This window comes from Phyllostomus discolor, chromosome 8 (assembly GCF_004126475.2).
Source record: "Phyllostomus discolor isolate MPI-MPIP mPhyDis1 chromosome 8, mPhyDis1.pri.v3, whole genome shotgun sequence".
In the NCBI taxonomy this organism is placed as follows: Eukaryota; Metazoa; Chordata; class Mammalia; order Chiroptera; family Phyllostomidae; genus Phyllostomus; species Phyllostomus discolor.
This window is the reverse complement of record NC_040910.2, coordinates 78,607,080-78,633,349: the sequence shown is the minus strand read 5'-3', so window position 1 is coordinate 78,633,349 and position 26,270 is coordinate 78,607,080. Positions and strand designations below refer to the sequence as shown.

General features: G+C 34.3%; 1 protein-coding gene across 5 annotated transcripts in view; it reads left to right on the top strand.

The window, feature by feature from the left end:
• TAOK1 (TAO kinase 1) overlaps window positions 1–26,270 on the top strand; it is a 143,861-nt gene that overhangs the window by 25,313 nt on the left and 92,278 nt on the right. Inside the window, exon 1 of one of the 5 annotated variants that reach the window (XM_028519462.2) lies at window positions 7,951–7,993. The exons of the other annotated variants lie outside the window; for them this stretch is intronic. The gene's annotated coding sequence lies outside the window, so the exon portion shown is untranslated. Of the gene's footprint in view, window positions 1–7,950; window positions 7,994–26,270 lie in introns of those variants that run through there. 5 annotated transcript variants of the gene reach the window in all.

Genomic DNA, 26,270 nt, shown 5'->3' with positions numbered 1-26,270 from the left:
CTTAAGGACTTTGTGCATTTTACCTGTTATCAAATTAACTGGTAAAAGTATCCATAATCTTTCCTTATTCTTTTCATGTCTATAGGATCTTAGTGATAAATCCCCTCTTTAATTTTTGATGTGATAATTTGTATATTTTCTCTTTTTCTGTATCAGTTTGGCGAACATTTTATCTTTTGTATCTTTTTAAAGAACTAGTTTTTCTCCTGGCCTGGTAGCTCGGTTGGAGGGTCATCCCAATGCGCCAGGTTTGCTGGTTCAGTGCCTGGTCAGAGCACATGCAAGAGGCAACCAAAGGATGCATAAATAGGTGGAACTGTCTGTCTGTCTGTCTGTCTGTCTCTCTCTGTAAAACTCAATCAAGAAAAAAAATTTAAAAACTTAAAAAAAACAACAACTAGATTTTGTTGAGATTGATTTTTCTCTGTTGGTTCTTTTGTCTGTTCTGTCTTTAGTTTCATTTTTTTTTACAATTTATTTCCTTCCTCCTGTGTTGTGTTTTATTTGCATTTTTTGCTTGTTTCTTAAGCTAGAAGCTTAAATTATTGATTTCAAATCTTATTTTCTAATATAAGGGTTTAATTTATAAAATCTCTCTTTAAAGTACTTTCTTAGCTGTGAACCATAAGCTTTGATATGTCATGTTTTCACTTTCATTCAAATTCAAAATATTTTCCAATTTTCTTTGTGTTTTCCTCTTTGACCAACTATGTGTTAATAAGAAATGAGTTGTTTAATTCCAAATATTTAGGGAGGTTTCTGATTTAATTTCTAATTTAATTCTGTGATAAGGGAACACACTCTGAATAAACTTAATTCTTTTATATTTGTTGATATCTGTTTTATGGCCCAGTATATGGTCTATTTTGGTAAATGTTCCATGAGTGCTTGAGAAGAATGTGCATTCTGCGTTTGTTGGATGGAGTACTTTATAAATGTGAATTAGGTCAAGTTATTGTGATAACTTGTTTAAGTTTCTATATGCCTACTGATTTTCTGTTCTCTTGGTTATAGAAAGGAATGTCGAGATGCCAGCTATAATTATTCATTTGTTTATTCTTCTCAGTTTTGCTTCATGTATTTTGAAGCTTTGCTATTAGGTATATATATTTAGGGTTGTGTATTCTTTTTTTTTTTTTTAAGATTTTATTTATTTATTTTTAGACAGAGGGGAAAGGAGGAAGAAAGAATAAGAAAAACATCAATATGTTGTTGCCTTTGGAGACCCCCCCACTGGGGACCTGGTCTGCAGCCCAGGCATGTGTCCTGACTGGGAATCGAACCCGTGACCCTTTGGTTCACAGGCTAATGCTCAATCCACTGAGCCACACCAGCCAGGGCTGTTGTGTATTCTTGATGAATTGTCTTTTTCTCATTATGAAACATCCCTTTTTAACTTTGGCAGTATTTCTTGTTCTGCACTGTTTTTGTAATACAGTCATACCTTGGTACTCGTCAGCTTCAGAACTTGTCAAACCTTGTACTTGTCGCATTTTGATGAGAAAAAAAATGTTTCAGCACTTGGTGCTTGCTTGGGACTCGTTGCACTTGTTAGAACTTGTATAAGTTATGACACTGCCCTGCAAGAGAAAATGCTTCATTGTTAGATACTCATTGGTTTTGGGACTAGTCATGGGTTCTGGAAAGAATTGACAAGTACTGAGGTACCACTGTATAGCCACTTCAGCATTCATTAGACATTTAAAAAAATTTATGGTAAAATATACATAACATAAACTAAATAAAATGTACCATTTTACCCATTTTAAGTATACAATTTAGTGGCATTAAGTGCATTCAGTGTTGCGCAACAATTGCCACTACTCATTTCCAGAACTTTTTTTATCATCCCAACAGAAACTATGCATCTATTAAAGGGTAACTCCCATTTGCCCCTTCCCTCAGCCTCTGGTAATCTCCATTCTACTTTCTGTCTGAATTTGCCTGTTCTAGGTACCTCATTTAAGTGGAATCATACAGTACAGAGTGGGGCAAAAGTAGGTTTACAGTTGTGAGTACATGAAACAGAGTTTATTCTTAGCACAGAGTTAATACTATTATGTGTTAAATAGTGTATCATTTTTCATATGAACAACTGCCTTCTTTTGCTCCACCCTGTATTTGCTTTTTTTGTGACTGGCTTATTTCACTTAACATAATGTTTTCATGTCTCATTTATATTGTTGCATGTCCCAAGATACCCATTCATTTTTAAAAGGCTGAATAAGGCCCTGGCTAGTGTAGCTCAGTGGATTGAGCGCAGGCTGCGAACCCAAGTGTCGTAGGTTCGATTCCCAGTCAGGGTACATGCCTGGGTTGCAGGCCATGACCCCCAGCAACCGCACATGGATGTTTCTCTCTCTATCTCCTTCCCTTCCCTGTTTAGAAATAAATAAATAAAATCTTTAAAAAAAAGGCTGAATAAAATATTCCATTGTATCTATGTATCACATGTTGCTTATCCATTCATTTGTTGATACACATTTGAGTTGTTACACCTTTTGGCTGTTGTGAATAATGCTGCTATGGACATTGGTGTACAATGTACAGACTCTCTGAGCTCCTACTTTTAATTCTTTTGGGTATATCCAAGGGTTACTTCAATATTCTTAACCTTAGTGTTTGCATGATATATCTTTCTTAATTTTAATCTGTTTTTGTCTTTATATTTAAAGTGAGTTTCATGTTGACAGGTTTGTAAAATTCTCTTTTTAAATACATCTTATCTGTCTTTTATTCGGAGTATTCTTAAAATAACCATATGGTTGGGTTTAAATATTTCTTCTTGCTATTCATTTTCTGTTTGTCCCATCTTTTGTCTGTTCCTTTGTCCTTCTTCATTGCCTTTTTTTGGATTCAGTATATTTATTCAGTTTTTGTCTCCACTATTAGCTTAACAGGCCATGCTTTTTATTTCATTTTATTTATTTAGAGAGGAGGGAAAAAGAAAAAGAGAGGGAGAAAACATCCACTTGAAAAATAAACATCAATCTGTTGCCTCTCACATGGGCCCCAACCTGGGCTGTCTCTCGCAGGTGCCCCAGCCAGGGACTAGGCCCACAACCCACACATGTGCCCTGACCAGGAATCGAACCAGTGACCTTCTGCTTTGCGGAACAATGCCCAACCAACTGAGGTGTGCCAGCCATGGCCAGGCTACAGTTTTTTTAAGCGGTATTTACAGTTACAATAAGCTTCTTTAACACAATAAGCTTCTTTAACTTGCCAGGTTCCACCTTCAAATAATTCACCACTTCACATGAAATGTAAGAAACTTTCAAGGGCATTCTTGTATTTTCTACTCTAATCCTCTGTGCCGTTGTTGTCATACATTGTCCTTGTGTATATATATGTTAAAAACTCTAGATTTTACTGTTGTGATTTTTGCTTTAAACAATTTATTGTATTTTATATTTATACCATTTAATTTATTATTTCTGTTATTCCTCTTTCCTTTGTGTAGATCCTAGTTTCTATTCAGTAACTATTTATATGTGCTTGAGGAACTTACTTTAATGAATTTTCACAGATTTTGTCAGAAAAAGTCTTTATTTTACCTTAATTAAAATCTTTTTTTAGGGGGTATAAGTATAGATTCAGTGCAATTATGACATGTAATGCAGACAAATCCCGTACTGCTCACTCAATTTCCCTCAGTAGTAACATCTTGCATAACTTGCATATTCAATCAAATAACTGTAGTATAATATCTCAACCAGAAAATGGATATTGATACAATTTTGCTTGACCTTATTCAAATTTCACCAGTTTTACCTATATTCCTTTTTGTATGAGCTCATTATGTATATTTAGTTCTTTGCAGTTTTATCACATGTAGAATTAGTATGACAGATATCACAATCAAGATACAGAATAGTTCCATCACAAGGAGTACTTGTGCTACCCTTGATTGTCACAGCTACCTCTCCTCTCCTTTATCCACCCCAACCCTTGGAAACTACTCAACTCTGTTCATTTTTATCATTTTAACATTTTTAGAATGTATATAATTATGCAGGATACAGCTTTTTGAAATAGGTTTTTGTTTTTTCACTTAACCATGATTTGTGTGAGATTTGTCCAATTTGCTTCATATACCAATAGTTTGTTCTTTCTTCTTGCTGAGTAGTATTCCATGTACAGGATGTGCCACATTTTGTTTAACCATCATTTGTTGAAGGATATTTGGGTGTTTTCCTATCTTTTTGCTATTAAAAAGAAAGTACACTAGGTCCTTGAGTAGTGTCATTTCATTCAACATTTTGTTATAACATTGATGAGAAAAAATCGATTCCTGGACAAAGCCACCATATGTGGAGTTTGTATAGTCTCCCCAAGTATGCATGGATTTTCTGTGTGTATTACAGCTCCATCTCATGTCCCAGAGATGTGCACATTAGGTTAAGTGGCATGTCTAAATTGTCCTAGTATGAATGAGTGTGTGCCCTACAATGGAAAGGCACTCTGTCCAGGGTTGGTTTTTTGCCTTGTGCCCTGAGCTGCAAGATAGGATCTGTCTACCCATGAGCCTGAACTGGAATGAGTGAGTTGGAAAATAATGATCATACTTGTTTTTTATTAATCTTTGTTAAACACATGTGTAGCTAACTTTTATTGCAATGTTTGATATTAGAAGTGTTTTGGGGTTTTTATTTAAAAGTTTGATGAAGTTTTTGTGACCAGAAATATGCTGTAGGAACTTAACTTTGTTTATGTCAACTAGCCTGTGAGAAAATTGGTTCCATTATATACCCTTTTTTCTTAAAGTTGTAGTTTCCAAGAACCTATTGACGATATTAAGTGAGGACTCACTGAACAGGCATGCAAATGGTGTATGTGTCTTGGTGTGAAAATAAGTTTTGTTGGTCTGGGATAAATGACCCAGTTATGGATCATTACAGTAAAATCATGTTTAGTTTTATAAAGAACTGCCCTATTCTTCTAGAGTGCCTATAACTGTTTATATTTTTTCACATCTTTACTAGTATTTTATTAATTGTGGAAAATATACATAATAACAAGATGGTGGAGTAGGTCATTGTGGTACTCTCATCTTCCCATAACCATATCAAGATTACAGCTAAACTGCAGAAAACCCATCACTCAGAACCGCCTACAGTCTAGCTAAACACAAGTGCTGTAACTAAGCATAGAAAGAAGCCATGTTGAGACTGCATTAACATTAACATTAGCTAGGAACGTCCATTTTTGTCCTGCTATTTCTTCTTCCAGGATGTACAGCTGTAGCTCCAACACCTGTCTTGAAGTACAAGGTGACTTTGGGGAGGCCATACTCTGAAGGCTGCATAGCAGAAAAATAGGAACCTGAGTCCCTGATAGTACCAAGGGGCCATTTGTACCAATCTTGGACTACTGAACTTCTTGACTTCTATGTGGAAGTGAAATAAAGTCCTGTCTTGTTTAAACTACCAAAATAAATATAGGAATGATACCATTTTAGCCATTTTTAAGTGAATACATTTGTGGCATTAAGTACAGTCACATTGTTTGCAATGCTTCCCACCATCCATTTCCAGAACTTTTCATTTTCAACTGGAATTCTGTACTAGTTAAACATTGACTCGTTATTCCTTATCCTCCATGCCCTGGCAACCACCATTCTACTTTCTGTCTCTGTGGATTTACTATTCTAGGAACCTCATATGAAAGGGATCATATACTATTTAGCCTTTTGTGACTAGCTTATTTAGCATTTGGTTTTATAATTTTTATTTAGCCATCCTAAATTCAATTCAATTCAATTTAGTAAATTGACTTTTTAAAATTTTAGTATTTGAAAGATGTCATAACATTGTTTTTTGACTTCCATAGTTTCAGATAAGAAATCTGCTATCATTCCTACCATTGTTCCTCTCTAGGAAATATCTTTTCTCTCTGGCTACTCTTAAGACTTTATTTTTATTGGTTTTTCAGCCAGTTGATTATAATATTTCTTTGTCTTGATTTGAGGTTACCCTGGTGGTGCTTACTGAGCTTCTTGAATATATATGGGCTTATAGTTTACATCAAAATTAAGAAATTTTGGTTATTCTAATAATATTTTTAGTCCATCCTTTCATATAGTAATCCAATTACACGTTAGACCTTTTGATGTTGTCCTACAATAACTGAGATCCTACACATTTTTCTTTTATTGGGCTATTACTTGGTTCTTATTTTCATGTCTCCATATCAATGGATTTTTTAAAAATATTTTATTTCTTTATCTTTAGAGGGGAAGGGAAGAAAAGAAGGAGAGAAATATCAATGTGTGATTTTCTCTCATGCGCCCCCTGCTGGGAACTGGCCTGCAACCCAGGCATGTGCCGTGACTGGGAATCAAACCACAATCCTTTGGTTTCCAAGCCTGCGTTCAATCCACTGAGCTACACCCGCCAGGGCAGATCTTTTTAAAATTTATGGATCATTTCTTCTGCAGTGGCATATGCGCTGTTAGTTCCATCTATTAACATTTTTTTCATTTTTGAATTTTATTTTTCATTTTATAAAGTTCTGTTTTGTTCTTTTTCTCTTTTCTCTCAATTAAGCATATGTTCTTACGTAAATATTTGAAGATACTTATAATAAATAATACCTTTTTCCTCATTTCTCTTTCATTATGAAGTCTGTTTTTATTGACCAATTTTTCTGCTGGTTATGGCTAACCTTTCCTATTTTTTGATATGTCTTTTTTTTTAGATTTTATTTATTTATTTTTAGAGAGAGGGAAAGGGAGTAAGGAAGAGAGAGAAATATCAATGTGCAATGTGTGAGAGAAACACCATTTGGTTGCCTCTTGCACGATCCCAACCAGGGATTGGGCCTGCGACCCACGCATGTGCCCTGACTGAGAATCAAACTGGCGACCTTTCAGTTTGCAGGCTGGCACTCAATCTATTGAGCCATATCAACCAGGGCATGTCCTTTAATTTTTGATTGATTGTAATATGTGGTCAATTTTCTTTTTTATATGCTGAAATTTTTTTTCTATCTCTGAAGAACGTTACACTTTGTTTTGATTGGTAGTTACTTATGGATCAGTTTGATCCTTTCAAGGCTGTTTTTAAGCTTTGTTAAGATGAATTTAGAGAGGTCTTTATGCTAGGGCTAATTTAACTCTACTGTTAAGGTTATGACCTCTTTGGGGTCTCTACGGAATGCTTCAAGTCTTCAACAAGGAATCTCCCTGTGGTTGAGTTGAAACTCTGACATCCCCCAGCCTTGTGTGATCTCTGGGAAGTTAGCTTTCTAACAGTTGTTCTCTGCCTGACCTTTTGGAGTTTCACCCTTTGTATGTGTAATGTAGTATTCAGTCAAATACTGAAGGCATCCCCTAAATAGTTCTGGAATTCTTTCCCTAAAAAACTACTTTCTCTATTTCTGTTGCTTGGCCTAACCGAACTCTGATCTTTCTTTTCAGTTCACAGGACTGCTATGCTTTACTTGGAATCCTTTTCACTGTACTGCATTCTGGAAAGTGCTTCCAGGTAGAAAGCCAGTAACCATATAACTTACTTTTTTGTTTCACTCCTCTCAGAGCTTGCAGTCATATATTGCCTCTTGTCTAGTATCTGAAAATGGATTTTATATTTTTCCAGTTTTGCAGGTATTTGTGACAGGAAGGTAAATCCTATCTCAGTTATTCTGTCATTGCTCAGAAGTAGAAGTTGATCCCAAATTTGCATACACCAAGTTTACAAAAACAGTTTGGTTTAAATTTTGTCATAGTATTATGGCCAATATTGTGACATCATTATGATTTTTATTAAAGTATAGTTGATATATAATATGTAAGCTTTAGGTGTACAACATAGTGACACTATATTTGTATACTTTTTTTAAATAATAATTTTTTTAATCCTCACCCTAGGATATGTTTATTGATTTTAGAGAGAGTGGAAGGGAGAGAGAGAAAGAAACATCGATGTGAGAGAGAAACATTGATCGGTTGCCTCCCATACATGCCCGACTGGGGATCGAACCCGCAACCTAGGTATGTGCCCTGACCAGGAATCGAACCCTCAACCTTTCAGTGTATGGGACAATGCTCCAACCAACTGAGCCACCCAGCCAGGCTTCCTGGTCTTTTATTGTCTTCCATGATATTTTAAAGAATTCAGGTTAGTTGTTTTGTAGCTAATTTCTGTTTTGACAGAAAATCATCTATTTGAGTCTAGTGTGGAGTTGCAGATAACTTTGTCTATAAGTAGTGTGGAGTTGTAAATATCAGAATATTTTGAGTCTTTTTTCCATACCCCAAATCTTTGAACCATAATGTTTTGGAGGAATGTTTTTCAGGATATGTATGAAATTATGAAAATTTTAAACAAAAATCTTTTTCCTTGCAAAGTTGCAACATTTGTAGATTTTGGGTTATGATATTAAACTTTAAAAAAAATTCATGCTTCATTTGTGCCTTGTATTTAAGTTTCTGACATTTTCAAGAATGTTGCAATTCTGTTTTTTTATTTGCATTTAGAAAATTCACGTGAACTTTTATTAAAGCAAATAAACTAGAAATACTTATAAGAAAAATGAAGATAATTCTGTAAATTCTAGCGTTCACATATAACAATTGTCAACATTTTGGTCTATACCCTGCCAAACTTAAGGTAATAAAAGTGTATGTGTGAGAGAAACATTAAAAGAATTTTGTATCATTATAACACTGCTGTTGTTTGTTTTTCCCTCCTGTTATAGTGGTTACATTATTACACAATGAAAGAATGGAAAAGTAAAGGTGCCATATGATCTTTTTAAAGGGGAACAACTGGAAAGAGGCTCTTGTCTTGCCAGTTAGCATTTAAATACTTACCAAGTACTGTAAATAATTCTTAATGGTCATATCAATTACTTTTCTAGTTCTCAGAATCTCTTGAGTTCTCTGAGAATTAGAACTTGATGGGGTTAGGGGAAGATGAGAGAGGAGTGTTTGTGGAAAGTTGAATATTATGAAAATTCTAAACTTTGTTTATTTGGTACTGTGTTTCATGTAAATATTATGGCCACAAAATGAATTTTTCTTATTTAAATAATTTAAATAGGTAGAACATTCACCGTTCAAAAGTACAAAATAGACAATAAAAAGTCTCCCTCCCATTTTTGTGTCCTAAGCTCTTGAGTTCCTTCATCAGAGGCCATCAGTGCTCTCAGTTTCCAAGTATCTTTCCAGAGATACATAAGAGAAAATTTGTATATATCACAGAACACATTGGAAATTACCTGACTCTTTTAATCTAATTCCCTTTAATAGGATTACATTTGTATAGGGTTTCATAATTTTGCAGTGTTCTTTCACACACAGTCTATCTTGTCCTTGTGACCATCTTGGAAAGTAGTGAATAAAAACTTGAAAGTACAAAAACTGAAAATTACTAATTAAGACCTGCAGAAAGAATAAGATCAGAAAAGGTTCTTTTTATTACTTCTTAAATACCTGATTTAGGTCATTAGGTGAAAGGTGTAAATTGTATCTCCTTTCTGTCAAAAATGCTACAGTGCAATTCTGATGCTAACCACCTGGAGGTCAGATTATGGGTTTAAGGGCATGGTTCTCAACTTCAGGTGTCAGCTGCAAATTCTTGGGATCCCCAGACCACCTACATTTTTGACCAACTGGCCACAAATCATAGGGGTTCCCATGATTCCCCTCAGGTTTGATAATTTACTAAAATGAATCAAAGAACCCAGGAAACTGCTGTACTTACTGTCGCAGTTTTATTATAAAGAATTCAAATCAGAACCAGCTAAATGAAGAGACACAGGGGGCCAAGCCTGGGAGGGTTGCAAATGCAGAGCTTCTAACTTCCTCTCTCTTTAGAGTCAGGAAGTATCACTCCCATTGACCAGGAAACTCACTTGTCCAGAGTATTAATTGGGATTTCAGTATGTGGGGTGTGAATGATTGAATCACTGGCAGCAGAATGGCCTCCTGAATAACAAAGATACTCCTATTACTTGGGGTAAATTCCAAGGTTTGAAAATTTCCCCTCCCAGGAACCAGGGGGAAAAACTAGTCAAATTCTCTTCTATACAATGCTGTCATAGTCGTCCAACATCTATCCTTAGAAAAAGCTCCTGTACCAGTTTTTAAAATTATCTTTCAGAGATAGTTTTTTGTATGTATGTATGTATGTATGTATACATATATATGTATATAGTTTTTGTATCTGTGATATTAATATTATTTTCTATGATAATCTTGCTCTTTTTCCATCTGGACTTTTATGCTTTTTCTCCTTGTGGGATGCCAGTCCATTTGGAGGAGGAGGGTATGTCTTCAAAATTCTTGTTTTTCCAAGTTCTATATTGTTCCTGCCATGTAGCCTTTCTTGCCCAGCCCTCATCTAGAAGGCAGTCTCTCTTTTCTAAACTATTATAGTTCTGTGTGTCTCCAAGGCATAAGTCACTTAAATAATGGTTTATCATAATTGCATATACTCTTTGCCCATTTCTCATTTACAAATTTAGGGTTTATAAGGGAATGGGCTTTGTGAGTCTTACTTTACTCTTCTTTGTATTCCTCCTCCCTCTAATATTTAGCTTACAGTGGATACCTAAGTATCTCTAGTTTTAAAAATTATGTTTTTGCATCATTTATTAATTTTCTACACTATTATCATTTGTTGTAGCAAACTGCAGTAGGAAGATTTTCTATAGGATTGATTAAATTCATTCAGAGATATTATCTATTCTATATTAAATTGTATAGTTATATAAATTATTATCATTTACAGATGTGAGCAGTTTCCCCCTGCACTCTACTTGAGTGAAAAAAAACAGGCAAACTGCTAACAAGGATGTATTTTAAGTTTTGTGTTTAATATGTAGAGTGTAAACAAATGGGATTTTTCAGAAACTTCTGTTAAACAGAAGACTTTAGTAAACTGATGTGTTCTTTCTCAAATATGATTACTAATAATTCAGAAGATCTTATATTGTTATAGTTTAACTTGGCAATAATAGACTCGACCCATGTGGGGACTGTCTCCTTTAGGAGAGACATGTATATTCCTAATGTGTTTCTGACACTTTTAACTATTTTGCTAATTTGTGTTATCTTCCTAGCTCCTTTAGAGACTTCAATTTAAGACCTTGGATCAATTCTTCAATAATAAGATATCATATAGGCTATTTTGAATTTGCTTCCATAGGTTGTGAAGAGTAAATTATTAAAAAGAAAAAGTAAGGCATCATTTAGTACTTTACTGGACAGATTTTTAAAACTGCCTACAAAATTTTAAATATATGTCTAAAGTCTAAAAAAGAAAAATATTTAGTGTTTTCATTATAAATTTTATGCTGTAGATTGTTATTTTATATTTTAGGTGGCCCATTTATGTCAGGGCAGGGTTTTTTTTTTGTTTGTTTTTTGACGATACCATATCTAATGAGAAGATAGCTAGAGAAACCTAGAAACCTAATTTTCTGTAGAAAAGTTGATGTTTAAGAATACGGACTGGAACCTGGGATTGAACTGTGGCCCTACAATTTATAGACTGTAACTTTGGTAAATTAACCTTTGTATCTCAGTCTCCCTATCCATAACATGGGCACACTGATGATATTGTTATAAGACTTTATTATTGTTATTATTGAGTCTAGTATGTCTTTTTGGTTTTGTTTCTTAAACTGAAAGTACAGGATTTATTGCATGGTTTCTTCAGTTTCAAATTCTATTTCTGTAATCTTGGAGCAAGTTAAGTTTTAAAGTATTATAGCTTGATTAATTTTTCTATTTTCAATGACATTTTAGTAGGCTTTGACATCTAATTAAGTTCAGTAGTTTATCAAATTAACTATCAGGAAAAGTAGAGAATGTTTAATTTTTTAAGTATATTTTATTGATTATGCTGTTACTGTTGTCCCATTTTTTCTCCCCTTTCTCCCCTTCAGCCCTGCATGCCCCCTCCTATCAGCTTTCCACCCTCCATTTAGTTCATGTCCATGGCTTGTACATATTAAGTTCTTTGGCTTCTTAATTTCCTGTACTGTTCTTAACCTCACCCTGTCTGCTTTGTAGCTACCAATTATGCTTCTTATTCCCTGTGCCTTTTTCCCCATTCTCCCTGTCCCCCTCTCCCCTGATAACCCTCCATGTGATCTCCATTTCTGTGTTTTTGTTCTTGTTCTAGTTGTTTGCTTAGTTAGTTTTTGGTTTTTAGATTCAGTTGTTGATAGTTGTGAGTTTGTTGTCATTTTACTGTTCATAGTTTTGGTCTACTTTTTCTTAGATAAGTCCCTTTAACATTTCATATAATAAGGGTTTGGTGATGGCAGACTTCTTTAACTTGACCTCATCTGGGAAGCACTGTATTTACCCTTCCATTCTGAATGATAGCTTTGCTGGATAGAGTAATCTTGGATGTAGGTCCTTGCCTTTCATGAGTTTGAATACTTCTTTCTTGCCCTTCTTGCCTATCAGGTTTCTTTTGAGAAATCAGCTGATAGCCACATGGGAACTCTTTTGTAGGTAACTATCTCCTTTTCTCTTGCTGTTTTTAAGATTCTCCCCTTATCATTAATCTTGGGTAACTTAATTATGCTGTGCCTTGGTGTGTTCCTCCTTGGGTTCAATTTCTCTGGGACACTCTGAGCTTCCTGGACTTCCTGGAAGTCTATTTCCTTTGCCAGAAGGGGAAGTTTTCCTTTTTTTTTTTTTTTTTAAGATTTTATTTTTAGAGAGGGGAAGTGAGGGAAAGAAGGAGAGAAATATCAGTGTGTGGTTGCTTCTCGCATGCCCCCTACTGGGGACCTGGCCCACAACCCAGACATGTGCCCTTACTGGGAATCAAACTGTGAATCTTCAATTAACAGGCTGGCACTCAAACCACTGAGCCACACCAGCCAGGACCCCTTCTTTATCTTTTCAAATAAAATTTCAGTTTCTTGCTCTTCCTCTTCTCCTGGCACCCCTATGATTCGGATGTTGAAATGTTTAAAGTTGTCCCAGAGGTTCCTAAGCCTCTTCTCAATTTTTGAATTCTTATTTCTTCATTCTGTTCTGGTTGAATGATTATTTCTTCCTTCTGTTCCAAGTTAGTTTTTTGAGTCCTTGGTTCCCTGTATATTTTCCTTTATTTCACTTTGCATAGTCTTTACTTTGTCCTGTATTTTGCATCTGTACTCAATCATTTCTGTGAGCATCCTGATTACCAGTGTTTTGAACTCTGTATATCTGATAGGTTGACTGTCTCTTCATTGCCTAGTTCTTTTTCTGGAGTTTTGATCTGTTCTTTCATCTGAGCCATATTTCTTTGTCTGGGCAAGCTGTTACATTGTAAGGGGCAGAGCCTTAGGTATTCACTAGGGTGGGGTAACCAGGGTTGCTGCATTGCTGTACTGTATGTGGGGGAGGGGTCAGAGAGGGAACAATGCTACTTTCTGAGCTCTCACCCCACTTTCAGTCACTCCCCCCGTCTACCCACAAGAAAATTGGGCCCTTCTGGTGCTGATTCCCAGGTGGGTGGGTTGCGTACATTTTAAGACCCTGTGGGTCTCTCCAGTGGACTCTCCTATGAGACTGGGACTTTCTCCCACTGCCATAACCCCCATAGGTTTTTATAGCCAGGGGTTTTGAGGCTTTATTTCCTGGCATTTGAACGCTGTGTTGCATGGTCTGTCTCACTCCCCAGTTGTTCCTTCTGGTTTATCCACACACAAATGTGGGACTGCCTGGTCCACCAGCTGTCTCGCCTGCCGAGTCTGCCGCCTTGCCATGCATCCTCTCCACTCCAGCTGCCTATCTCTGCTCCTCCTACCAGTCTGGATGAATGTTTCTTCTTTAACTCCTTGATTGTCGGTCTTCCATACAGGTTGATTTTTTGGTAGTTCTGGTTGGTTTTGTTTTTAAATTTGTTGTTGTCCTTCTTGGTTGTATGAGGCAGCCATGTATATCTACCTACACCTCCATCTTGGCTGGAAGTCTCTCTAATTTTAAAATGATAAAAAGCTGACCAACAAATTCCAAGTGTTGAGGAACAGATATCGCTGGTGGGAAACCAAAGTGTTACAGCCAATGGGACTATACTTAGAAAGTTAAATGTACATTTACTAGCAGTCCCACTGCTAGGAATTTACCTAAGATAAATGAAAACACATGTTCTCACAAAAGACTTAAATACAAATAAATATTCATAATAGCTTTATTCATATTTGCCAAAAAGTGGGAACAACTCAGTATCAGCTGATGAATTGGTAAACAGATGTATGTTATTGCTAAATATGTAGTAAAAACTTAAGGGCTTTGGGGGAAAATGGAGTTAGCACTCCAAAACTTCATCACTGGCACATAAAAAAGATAGGAATCTAATAAAAACAGTAGTATGGTTTTATACATGTTAAATGATTAATACAAACAAATATTAATACAATAAATATGGCACTGTACCTTGAAAGAGACCTTAGCTTTGTGGAAGTGGGTATAGGAAGGGTTGCAACTTGGCAGTTATTATAAGACAATGAAAGACAGATTATCTGAAATCAGCCTGAAAATATTAACACCAGAGGTGGACAAGTGTCCGTAACACATGCAGTGAACTGAAGTAGCTGACGTGTAAGGTGTATGTGTGTGTTTTGTGTATTCTTGGTGTTTATGATATAGGTTTTATTGTTATTCAGGTGTGATAAGGCCCGCAGTTCAGGAGACAATTGCCATTGAAAAGACAGGTTTTATTTTTTGTTTGTTTGTTTGTTTGTTTGTTTTCAAAGATAGTTTGTTATAGTTCCCAAGAGGAGGGTCACACCATGCCATGTAGGGCCACAAAGGGAATCACCAGGTTGGTCAGGAGGCAGAGGGAACCTGAAGAAAAAATGGTAAGAGCCTTTATTGTCATTTCTGTGGAAAAAATAGGTGAGGCAAGTTAAGCAGGTTTAGGATTGGCTACTTTGAACGATCCACTTCACTGCACTGAGTTGTTGGGGTCCTGCAGTGATCAAGGGAGGGGAATATGAGCTTGGAGTACAAGAGCTAGATAAAGGAGATAGTTGGGAGGATGCATTTTGGATTGGTTTGCATGTGAAAATATGCTCCCTGGTTAGTTGTTTGCTGTCTCTAAGAATTGGCTAGCCCTTCAAGTGCCAGAAACTACAGAATACAGAAATATAGTTAATATATTTGGTTCATCTGGGTACAGTTTTCTGAATTAGTCAGTTGTTTCTCAGGGATAAAATTGAACATAAATAAATGTGTAATTGGCATTATCGTAGTTTTCAAAGTAAATGTTAGAGCAGAACTGACTGTATGTACAAATGGTATACAATATTTGAATTGTCATTTCCTTTGCAAAGTTAATGGTGCAGATCCTATTACATAGATTTTAGTTTTGCGTTAATATAAATTTCTTGGAACATGGCCATATTTGTAACAAGTAAAACAATTTAATAAGAGTAGTCTTGATCTTGGGAAAATAATCACAAATTTAAATTTTAGAGAAAACCCAAGAAAAATTTTATCTTAGTATACATGCTCAGTATAATTCAAGCAATTAAGATAGGTAATTATGTAGAAAGCAGATTGGATTGTTAACTTGAAGTTCTTTGAAAATTACCTGAAAGTAATTGTATGCTTATTAAAATTATTTTTTATTTGTAAAAAATAAATCATATCTGCTTTTATAATTGGAGTGAGTTTAAAAAATACCTGCTCTTGGGATTGTTCTGTAGCTACCAATTTGTACCTCTTAATCCCTTTACTTTTTTCACCCAGCCACAGGGATGTAAAATACAGCATAGGAAATATAGTCAGTAATATTATAACTATGTATGGGGCCAGTTGGGTACTTGAAATATTGAGGGGCCACACTGTGAAGTACATAATTGTCTAACCACTGTGCTATGCATCTGAAACTAATACAGAATAACATTATCTGTAAACTGTAATTGAAAAGTAAAAAACAAACCAAAAAAAAACACCCTTACTTAAACATGTGTAAGGAAACTTAAGTAAATTAAATGGTAGGATATTTAAGTAGTCATTCAACACTATCAGGTTCTGTGGAGGAGCTCCAGGACCTTATGATCTATATAGCCTGGGGGCATAAGGCATGTAAATAACTAGAATACATAGAAAAATAAATTTTAAAGTAGAGATGCGAAATGAAAATATATGAAGAGGAAGGAATTACTAATTCCAAATGAAGTTTTATGAAAATTTCATGGGTTCAAGATTTGAAGTCAGATTTAAATAGAATAATTTAGTTAAGAAAGTGTCAAGGAGAGTATTTCAGGTGGCATGGAGGCCTTTGATGAACATTGCTGTGGTTAAGGAATAGATAGACTAGGAGAAAAGATTGGAAAGGAAGGTTCCAGACAAATTGTGGAGTTCTTGAAGGCTTTATCTACTGATACGGACTTCATTCTGTAAGCATTATGGTATTATTTGAGTTTTTAAAAAGTGAGCAATAATTCTGTGACCTCTCTTAAAAGAATTTCCTGCCTTAATTTGTACTTCATAAATATTAATGGAAAAATTAGAGAAACTATATGAAAGATGAGTTGGAGAGGATGACTCTAAGAACAGTCCAGATAGGAGGTTAATGCATTATTCTAAGTAAGATATGCTTCAAGCCTGAACTAAGCTATCATCAGCAAAGGATAAACGAGATTCCAGTCCGTTGGATTTACCATTTTATTAGATTAGTGTTAGAGGTGAAAAAGAGGAAGGGAAAAAATTCCAAGGTCATACATACCCAGTTTTCTCCTTAGAGACAAAGAATAGTGGTGCCATTATCCTGGGTGGGAAATGCAGGATGGATTTGGCTGAATAGAATTGCTGGTCATATGGTAATTCTATGTTTAGCTTTTTGAGGAATTGCCAAACTGTTTTCCACAGCAGCTATACCATTTTACATTCTCACCAGCAATGCACAAGGTTTCCAATTTCTCCAATTCCTTGCCAACACCTGTTACTTGACTCTGCTTATAGTCATCCTGATGGGTGTAAAGTAATATCTCATAGTAGGTTTTGATTTGCATTTCCTTAATGAATAATGAGGTTGAGGATTCATGCACATATTGACCACTTGTATATCTTCTTTGGAGAAATGGCTATTGAAATATATTGCCCATTAAAAAATTATAAACATTTTATTTATTTATCAGTTACCTTTTGCCCGTTTAAAAAAAAGATTTTATTAATTTTTAGGGAGAGGGGAAGGGAGGGAGAAGAGATGGGGAGAAACATCAGTGTGAGAGAGAAACATTGATCAGTTGCCTCTCATATGCAGCTTGTCTGGGGACTGAATCCACAACCTAGGCACGTGACCAGACCAGGAATCAAACCTTTGACCTTTTGCATTGTGGCATAATGTGCAACCAACTCAGCCACACTGGTCAGGACATCTTTGCCCATTTTTAATTGGCTTATTTAATTGGGTTAACCCAATTAACCATTCTTTATATATTCTGGATACTAGGTCCTTATTAAATATATGACTTGCAAATGTTTTCTTCCATTATGTAGGTTTTCTTTTCATCTTCTTGATGAAAATGTTAATGGAAAAATTAGAGAAAAATAATGTACAAGTTTGATGAAGTCCAGTGTGTTTCTTTTTCTTTGATTGTATGTGCTTTCAGTATCATAGCTGAAAAAGTGGTACCTAATCCATTGTCATGCAGATTTTTACCTGTGTTTTCTTCCAAGAGGGTTTTTCATCCATTTTTGACTTAAATTTTATATATAGTATGAAATAGAGGTCCAAATTTATTCTTCTGCATGTAGATACCCAGTTTTCTCACCAATATTTTTTGAAAAGACTTTGTTTTCCTATTAAATCATTTTGACTCCTTTGCTGAAATTCATTTGACCATGTAGGTATGGATTCTGAATTCTCTTCTCTTGGTCTATATGGCTATCTTTATGACAGTAACACTCAGTTACTGTAGTTACTTGATTACTATAGCTTTATGTAGTATGCTTTGAAATAGGCCAAGTGAGTCTTCCAGTATATTCTTTTTTTAGAATTGTTTTGTTTATTCTGTGTCCCTTGTAGTTAATTTCATTTCAGAATGTTAATTACTTGAGTATAAAAGTACAACTAATACTTGTGTAATTTTAACTGATATTTGTGTAGTTTTAACAGTTTTTTGTGAATTCTTTAAGGTTTTCTTTATATAAAATTATATCATCTGTGAGTAGAGATAATTTTATTTCTTCCTTTCCAATCTGGATGCTTTCTATTTCTTTTCTTGTGTAATTGTCCTGGCTTGAACTTCCAATACAATGTTGAGTCGATGTGTTGAGAGTGACATTCTTGTCCTTGTTTCTCATTTTAGGGGAAAGTTTTTTTGTCACCATTAAATATGATGACACTTGAGGGTTTTTCAGGGACGGCTTTTATCAGGTTGAGGAAATTCCATTTTTTCCTAGTTTGTTGAGCGTTTGTATCATGAAAGGGTGTTGGATTTTGTTAAATGCCTTTTCTGCTTCTACCAAGATGATTATGTATTTTTCCTCTATTTTATTAGTATGGTATATTGATTGATTTTCATGTGTTGTGCCACCCTTCCTAGAATAAATCTTACTTGGTCATAGTGTGTTTTGTTGAGAGTTTTTCCACCTATATTTATAAGAGATATTGATCTGGGATTTTCTTTTCTTCTGATGTCATTACCTGGCTTTATATGAGAATAGACTGGCCTCATAAAAATGAGTTAGTGTTAATTCTTTAAATATTCGGTAGAAGTCACCAGTGAAACCATCTCATCCTGGGCTTTTTGTGGTTGAAAGCTTTTCAATTACTGATTTAGTCTCTCTTATTTGTTATAAGACTGGTGAAATTTTCTTGAGTCAGTTTGGTAGTTTTTTAATTTGAAGAATTTGATCGTTTCGACTAATTTCTTTGTCATACTATTCTTATGTAATTTTTTTTTATTTCTGTAAAGTTGGTAGTGGTACCATTGTTTTCATGTCAGATTCTAATGGTTTGGGCCTTCTCATTTTCCTCTAGCCAAAAAGAATCTGTTAATTTTGTTATATCTTTAACCTACTTTTGGTTTTATTGATTTCCTTTATTGTTTTTTTTCCCACATTTTATTTCTCTCTGCTTTACTAGCATATTTTATATGTTTTAATAGCCATTTGTAATTTGTGAATTTTTTATTCATGGAATTTGCTTACTTTTTGTTGTTTTTATTGGTTTGTAGGAATACTTTATGTATTATGGTATATGTTAATAAAGCTAAGACCTCTAGAATAATGTTGAGTAATAAAAGGTAGGAGACATTCTTACCTTTTTTTTTTAACTGTGGTAGCAATGTATTTCACAATTAAATGGAATAATAAGGTTAATAAAGTTTCATTGTTCAAGCTTGCCCAGGAGTCAATAATAATGATGTGTGTTTCCTAGAAAATCACTCAGTAGTAGTATATCCTATGATAGAATACTACTTAGCAGTAATAATATAACAACCCTTAGAGTAGTACCATATTACAGCTAAGAAAACTGAGACAGAGGGAGGTTAAGTGGCATCCCACATTGTACAGCTAGTAAGCAAGGGAGGTAGAATTCTATCTCAGGTATTTTGGCTTCAGAGGTTGTGTACTTAACTGTAGTGTAAAGTCAACCCTTGTTCACCTGCCTAGTCCTAGTACCTTTCTCTTGAGGCCAATAATACTGTACTACATATTTGTGGAATATCATTCTAGAGACAGTCTGTGCATGTAAAAATATATACAAGCACAGATACATACACCCATATATTCCCCCCTCTTTTTAAAAAAAAAAACGATTAGCATACTATCATTTATACATTATTCTGTACCTTATTTTTTTTTAAACTAAACGTGTCTGTCATACTGTTCTCAGCCTTTATTTATTTTGGATGTGTCTATTTCTTTAAAGATTTATTTATTTATTTTTAGACAGAGATGGGAAGGAAGGGAGAGAGGGAGAGAAACATCAAAGTGTGGTTGCCTCTCCTGTGCCCTCTACTGGGGACCTGGCCCACAACCCAGGCATATGCCCTGACCAAGAATTGTTCAGTTCACAGGTTGGTGCTCAATTCACTGAGCCACACCAGCCAGGACGGGTGTGTCTCTTAAATGAATTTGTTTGGGTTTGTTTTTCTGTTTTACCCAAAATGAGGATTTTACACAGAATAATTTAGTCATTGCAGTTTATTTTTATCAAGGTGTTTAAGGCTTATATTTGTTAAATTGCTTTATTTTTAATTCTGCTTCTCTTTTTTTCTTTTCTACGTTATGTTAGAGTAGGTTGCATTTTCTTTGCTTCCTGTATATTTACTCTGGTTATTTGATAGTTCTTTATCCTTTAGAGAAACAGGATAGTTCTTTATCCTGTTTCTGTTCTGCTGCTGGTTATTCTTCTGGAACAAAAAAGCCCTTCAGATTTACTAATGTAGTTTCTTTTCATTGTCCTTTGTTTCTGTCTTCTCATTCTGGTTTATATATTTACATGAAATGATTCATAAAAGTGAGATTAAGTAACCTAGTATTAAAACACTATATTTGTGCTATTAAACATAAGGGGTTGATTTCAGGTGTGTTATTAAATCAACACTTAGTTATGCTGAAATTTCCCATTACATAATCTGATTTGTCATTTTCAAATTTAATAATAGCTAAACAAATCACCCCTCACCCTGTTGAAAGAAAGCTCAGGAGTAAGTTATATGAACAGCACATTTCTTGCCTCTTGGCATGGTGAGGATTTGGGATTTAGCAGAAAAGGTGATCATTTTTTTTCTAGGTATTTTTCTTCTAATGAAAAAGAAACTGTTGCCACTTTGCAGTGGTTTTCTAGTACTTGGTCAAGTTGTATCAACAGTGAAGTTCATTCTTTGTTATTTTTCATCCCTTCACCTGAAAGAATCCTATAAAATAGATTATTTTATGCAAATATTGAATGAACAAGGTAGTTTGGTATTTTGTACTAAACATTAGAATATACTAATATTCCTATTTCTAATCTTAATTACATGGATTTTATTAAGTTCTTGTTATACATGTAAGACATTGCGAAAGGTGCATAAAAGTTTCAAATGACTCTAATTGTATCAAGAACACATAAAATGGTAACTAGTAGGGTTGTGTAATTAAGGTCTGTTTTTGAAAAGAACATTGCCTGTATCTCTTTCAAATTAAAAAACTGAAAAGTAATTCATACATTTGGGGAACAAGAATTTGAAAGAAAGGATCCACGGAGCTGGGGGGGAGTCCCAAACACCCCTGTTTCTAAGGTGTTCTTTTATAGACTGATTACCTGTGTATGTGTAGATACATATTTTCTTATTTTTATATAAATGGTTATATATTTTATATTACTTCTGTGTCTTATTTTATAATGAAAACGAATCTTCATATCTTTCTCAATGCTCCAAACTAAACTACTCATAATACTGCCCCATGCACATTCTCTTACCCAACAACCCAATGAAATCCTTAACAGTATTACCTTTGCTCTTCATGTTTCTCTTTCATTTCCTTTTCAAGTGCTAGAAGGCAGTTCAGGGTATTGATTCTGTATTTCCCACCATTTAACTGGCCCTGTGATTTTGAGAAAAGAAATATGACCTTTTGGGACCAAATTATCTATTAGTTTCTTCCAACTCTAAATTTTTGTAATTTAGGCAGCAAATCAGTTCTGTGTAAATTAAGCCTGATGTGAATTCCTGTAATGTCAAGTTTATTTTATTGGTGATACTTCTCAGTTGCATTTATCATTGTAGTTATTGGTATAGTGATGTGTGTGTGTGTCTGTTAAGGGAGATATAGTAGTGTAATCTCTCTCTGATGGTTCTCTGTAAAGAAACTTTTTCTTCTCTAAAGGAATTGAATGTTTGACTAAATTGGGTGTTTCCTAAGCCTGAAACCTCTGATTAACAGATACAGGGAGAAGGGCTTCATGGTACTGAAGTGGTTGCCTAAGACAACAATGTCCTTTTTGTGAAAATCTGAAGGTTCTTAAAAGATGGAATACTGTGATGTCATCACCATTCACTCAAGTAGCATTTCTAAAGTAATACTGAATATGTTGTGATTATCAATACCCTTTCCCCATCATCTTTTTGTTGCTTTGACTGATATTATTGTCAATTATTTGTCTGTTTTGCAAATGTGGAACAGTTACTTATTCTGAAAATCCTATTTTGGTGAGATTTACAAATAAACTATATTGGGTTATTTATTCTAGTTTCATTAGCTTTCTTAGATGTGTATGTTTTAGGATTCAGTGAGATGTTATTACCCATAAAAATGGTGTATGCCTTTTACATTTAACCCTGAATAGCCTAATAAACGATCAATTTCTCTAGTCTACTTTTGTGGAACCAGAAATAAATTAGGTATCCTTTCCTATTTATAGGATAGTTCATTTCTTTTTACTGTTCTTTTTTAGTAGAAAGGATATGATAAATTATTGTAGTATTTTCCTCTAAGAACAGATGAGATATTTTTAAAAATGTAACCTAATAGCCTGTTTGTTTGTTTGTTTGTTTGTTTTGTTTTGTTTTGTTTTTAAAGAAGATTGTATGTGCCCTTGCAGGACATTTCGTCCTGTCCAAAATGTCAGTGGAAACTCTTCTGTCCATGCCAAAAGCTTACTATTTGGTTCTAAGTGTCCACGGAGACATTTGCTTCATGCCAACTTATCTACCTCCCTTTACTCTATGTGCCATGAACAGCTAGGCTAGGCTACCAAGGTAAAAAGGGTTATTATTGGCAGTCCAGCCACACATAATTATTGAACCAATAAAACGTGATAGTATGTTTATATATTAACCCTGTAAACCAAAAGTATAAATAAATGTTACGAACTATTTGAACCCAGGATTGTTGTCTAAGTCTGGATGTTTTGGATGGGACCAAACTTCAAGTACCTTTTGACTGGGACCAGATGTCTCCATGGACATTTTGTGTAGGACCAAGTGCCAGCAAATCATATGTGCAGTTCCATTAGTACCTTTAAGAACTTGTTACAAATGTTTATAGGTATCTATATATATGTTTATATTTGTATTTATACATTGTTTTTAAATTTTCACTTAAGGGCATATTTGTTGGTTTTGAGAGAGAGAGAGAGAGAGAGAGAGAGAGAGAGAGAGAGAGAGAGAGAAATATGATGTGAGAAACATTCATAGATTTTCATAGATTGCCTCCTGTTTGCACCCTCTCTGGGGATTGACCCCCGTAACCTTTTGGTTTGTGAGATGACACTCCAACCAACTGAGCCACCCAGCCAGTGCACAAACGTGTGTGTGTGTGTGTGTGTGTGTGTGTGTGTTTTAATAATTTTTTATTGTTATGCTATTACAGGTCCCAATTTTTTCCCCTTTGCCCTCCTCTGCCCCTCCCAAATGTGTATATATTTTTAAGCCTGACCTGTAGTTTATTAAGCTATATTAGTTCTGTAGTTCAGGTATTGGTATACCTAATATTCATATTTAGCAAGCTAGAGAAATTACAGAGTTTATGATTAGGGTAGCCTGGAAATCTTCTCTGTGCTATTTATTTCCCTATAGTTTTTCACGATAACATTATAAAATGGCTAAGACTCAAGTCAAGTGCCTCTGTCATTTTTTTTTTAATATTTTATTTACTTATTTTTAGAGAGGGAAGGAAGAGAGGGGGGGCGGGGAGAGAAAGAGAGAGAGAGAAACATCAATGTGCGGTTGCTGGGGGCTGTGGCCTGCCACCCAAGCATGTACCCTGACTGGGAATCGAACCTGCCATGCTTTGTTCGCAGCCCATGCTCAATCCACTGAGCTATGCCAGCCAGGGCGCCTCTGTCATTTTTGTATTGATGACTCTGTTGTAGTAATATTCTGAACAGGTGCAGGGCAACCAAGAATGGCATGAATTTTTTATAATAAAGTACTTGACCTCTGGGAATTTGAAGATCTCTAGAAAAGAAGTAATTATGCGGTGGATACTATTAACTCGAGGATAACAGTGTAATGATATATTTCAGAGGTTTCTAACTTTATTGGAGTTTTCATATTTTTATGTATTTTATTTTTCATCTTTTATGTCTTCTAACAGTCTGGAGCATATGCACAAATATTATTGGATCTTTTAATTTTTTTTCCTTGTTGTAGAAGATGAACATACTATTATTGTTGAATATTTGGAACAAACAGAAAGTATAGACTTGTGAATATTGTTCTATAATACCAGTCTTAACTACATAAAAATAATCCATACCACTTTGTCATATTGCCCTCTTTGGGCAATATGATATATACATAAAACCATATTATGTATATAATTTTTGTCTTTATTCTTTGTAAAATCAAACACAGATACAGAAAATTCACAAAACAAAAATGTAGCTTAATGAATTATTATAAATAAAATTCCCTTGTAACTGCTAAGACAAGAAATACATAAAGCTTCGCTAGCCACTCCTGAAGTCCTTCCACATGTCTCAGTTACGCCTCCTTTTTCCTAAAGTAACCACTCTCGTGTTTTCTAGTAATAACTTCTGGGGATTTCTTTATAGTTATATCATCCAAGTATACATCACAGTATTTCATTTTTTAGCTTTTGAGAGTTTTGAAATATACTTTGAATACAAATCCTTTTTCAGATACATAATTTGAAAATAATTTTACCGGCCTTTGGCTTGACTTCATTTTTTTCTTTTAAAAGTTTCCTTTGTAAGAGTAAAAGTTTTTAATTTTAATGAAGTCTAAATTATCAACATTGCCTTTTATAGTAGATTCTGCTTTTGGCATTGTATTTAAGAAATCTTTGACTAACTTAAGTTTATGAAAATTTTTACCTGCGTTTTCTTCTAAATGTTTTATAGTGTTAATTTTACATTGAGATAAATGAAACATTTTAATTTTTCCATAAGATATGAAGTATGAATCAGTGGTACCATTTTCAGAAAAGATTGTCTTTTCCTTTCATCGTTACCATTCCATCTTGATTATTGTAGCCTATATTGTCTTGAAATCTGATAGAGTCCCCCAACTTCATTCTGTTTTATAAAATTTGTTTTGGCTAATTTGAATCCTTTGCCTTTTCATATACATTTTAGAATCGGTTGACATCTACAAGAAATTATGTTGGATTTTGATCGAAACTGTGTTGGGTCTTTGAATCATTGAATTTTTGGATCAATTTGGAGAGGATGGACCTCATAACAGTATTGAGTGTTTTAGTTCATAAACATTGTACATCTCTCCATTTAGTTGACTGATTTCTTTCATTAGGGTTTTATTATTCTTATGTAAATTTTACTCAAGTATTTTTAGATATGTCTAAATATTTCATTTTCTTTCCTTGCTATTTTGTACATTTGAGGGGATTTTTTTCATGTGCACAATATGTCAGCCACTAGAGATAGTTTTATTTCTTCCTTTTTGTTATATATTCCTTTTCTTCTTTCATATTGCATCATATATAGAACTTCTAAGTGGAATGTTGAATAGGAATGATTACAGTGGACATCTTTAGGGGAAAGCTTTCAGTCTTTAATTAATTAGGCTGTGGCAGGCTTTTGTAGATAACCTTATCCAGGTTAATGTTCCCTTCTATTCCTAGTTTTTGAAGGTTTTTATCATAAATGAAGATTGAAGTTGTCAAATTCTTTTCTGCTTCTGTTAATATGATTATGTGTTTTTTCTTTAATCTGTTTAGAATGGAGAATTTATTTTGATTTTTGAATGTTGAACTAACCTTTCATTTCTGGAATAAATCCTACTTGGTATCTAGTATATAGTATCATTTTTATATATTGCTAGATTTGATTTGCTAACATTTTGTTGAGCATTTTTGGTGTTATGTTCATGAGGGATGTTGGTCAGAAATTTTCATTTTTTGTAAATGTTCTTGTCTGGTTTTGATAGGGTAATGATGGCCTCATAATGAATTGGAAGTATTCTCCCTTTTATGAGCTTGAAGAAGTTATGAGAATTGGTATTACTTGTTTCTTTAATGTTTGAATTTGACAGCAAAACTGTCTAATATCACTGGACTGGAATTTTCCATGTGGAAATGATTTAAGCTATTAATTTAACTTCTTCAGTATACATATGACTATTCAGATTATCAATTTATTCTTGAGGGTAGTTTCTGACAAGTACAGGTAATTTGTCTGTTTTATCTTTACTGTAAGATTTATTAGCTTAGAGCTGTTCATTGTATTTTCTCATCCTTTTAATGTCTCAGGCCTTATAGTAATATCCACCTTTGATTTCTGTTTTTGTTTTCTAATTTCATTGATTTCTACTCTGTTTTTTTAGTGTTTTCTTTCATATATTTATTTTTTATTTTGTTTAAAGCTTTTATCTTTTTAGATTCTTAC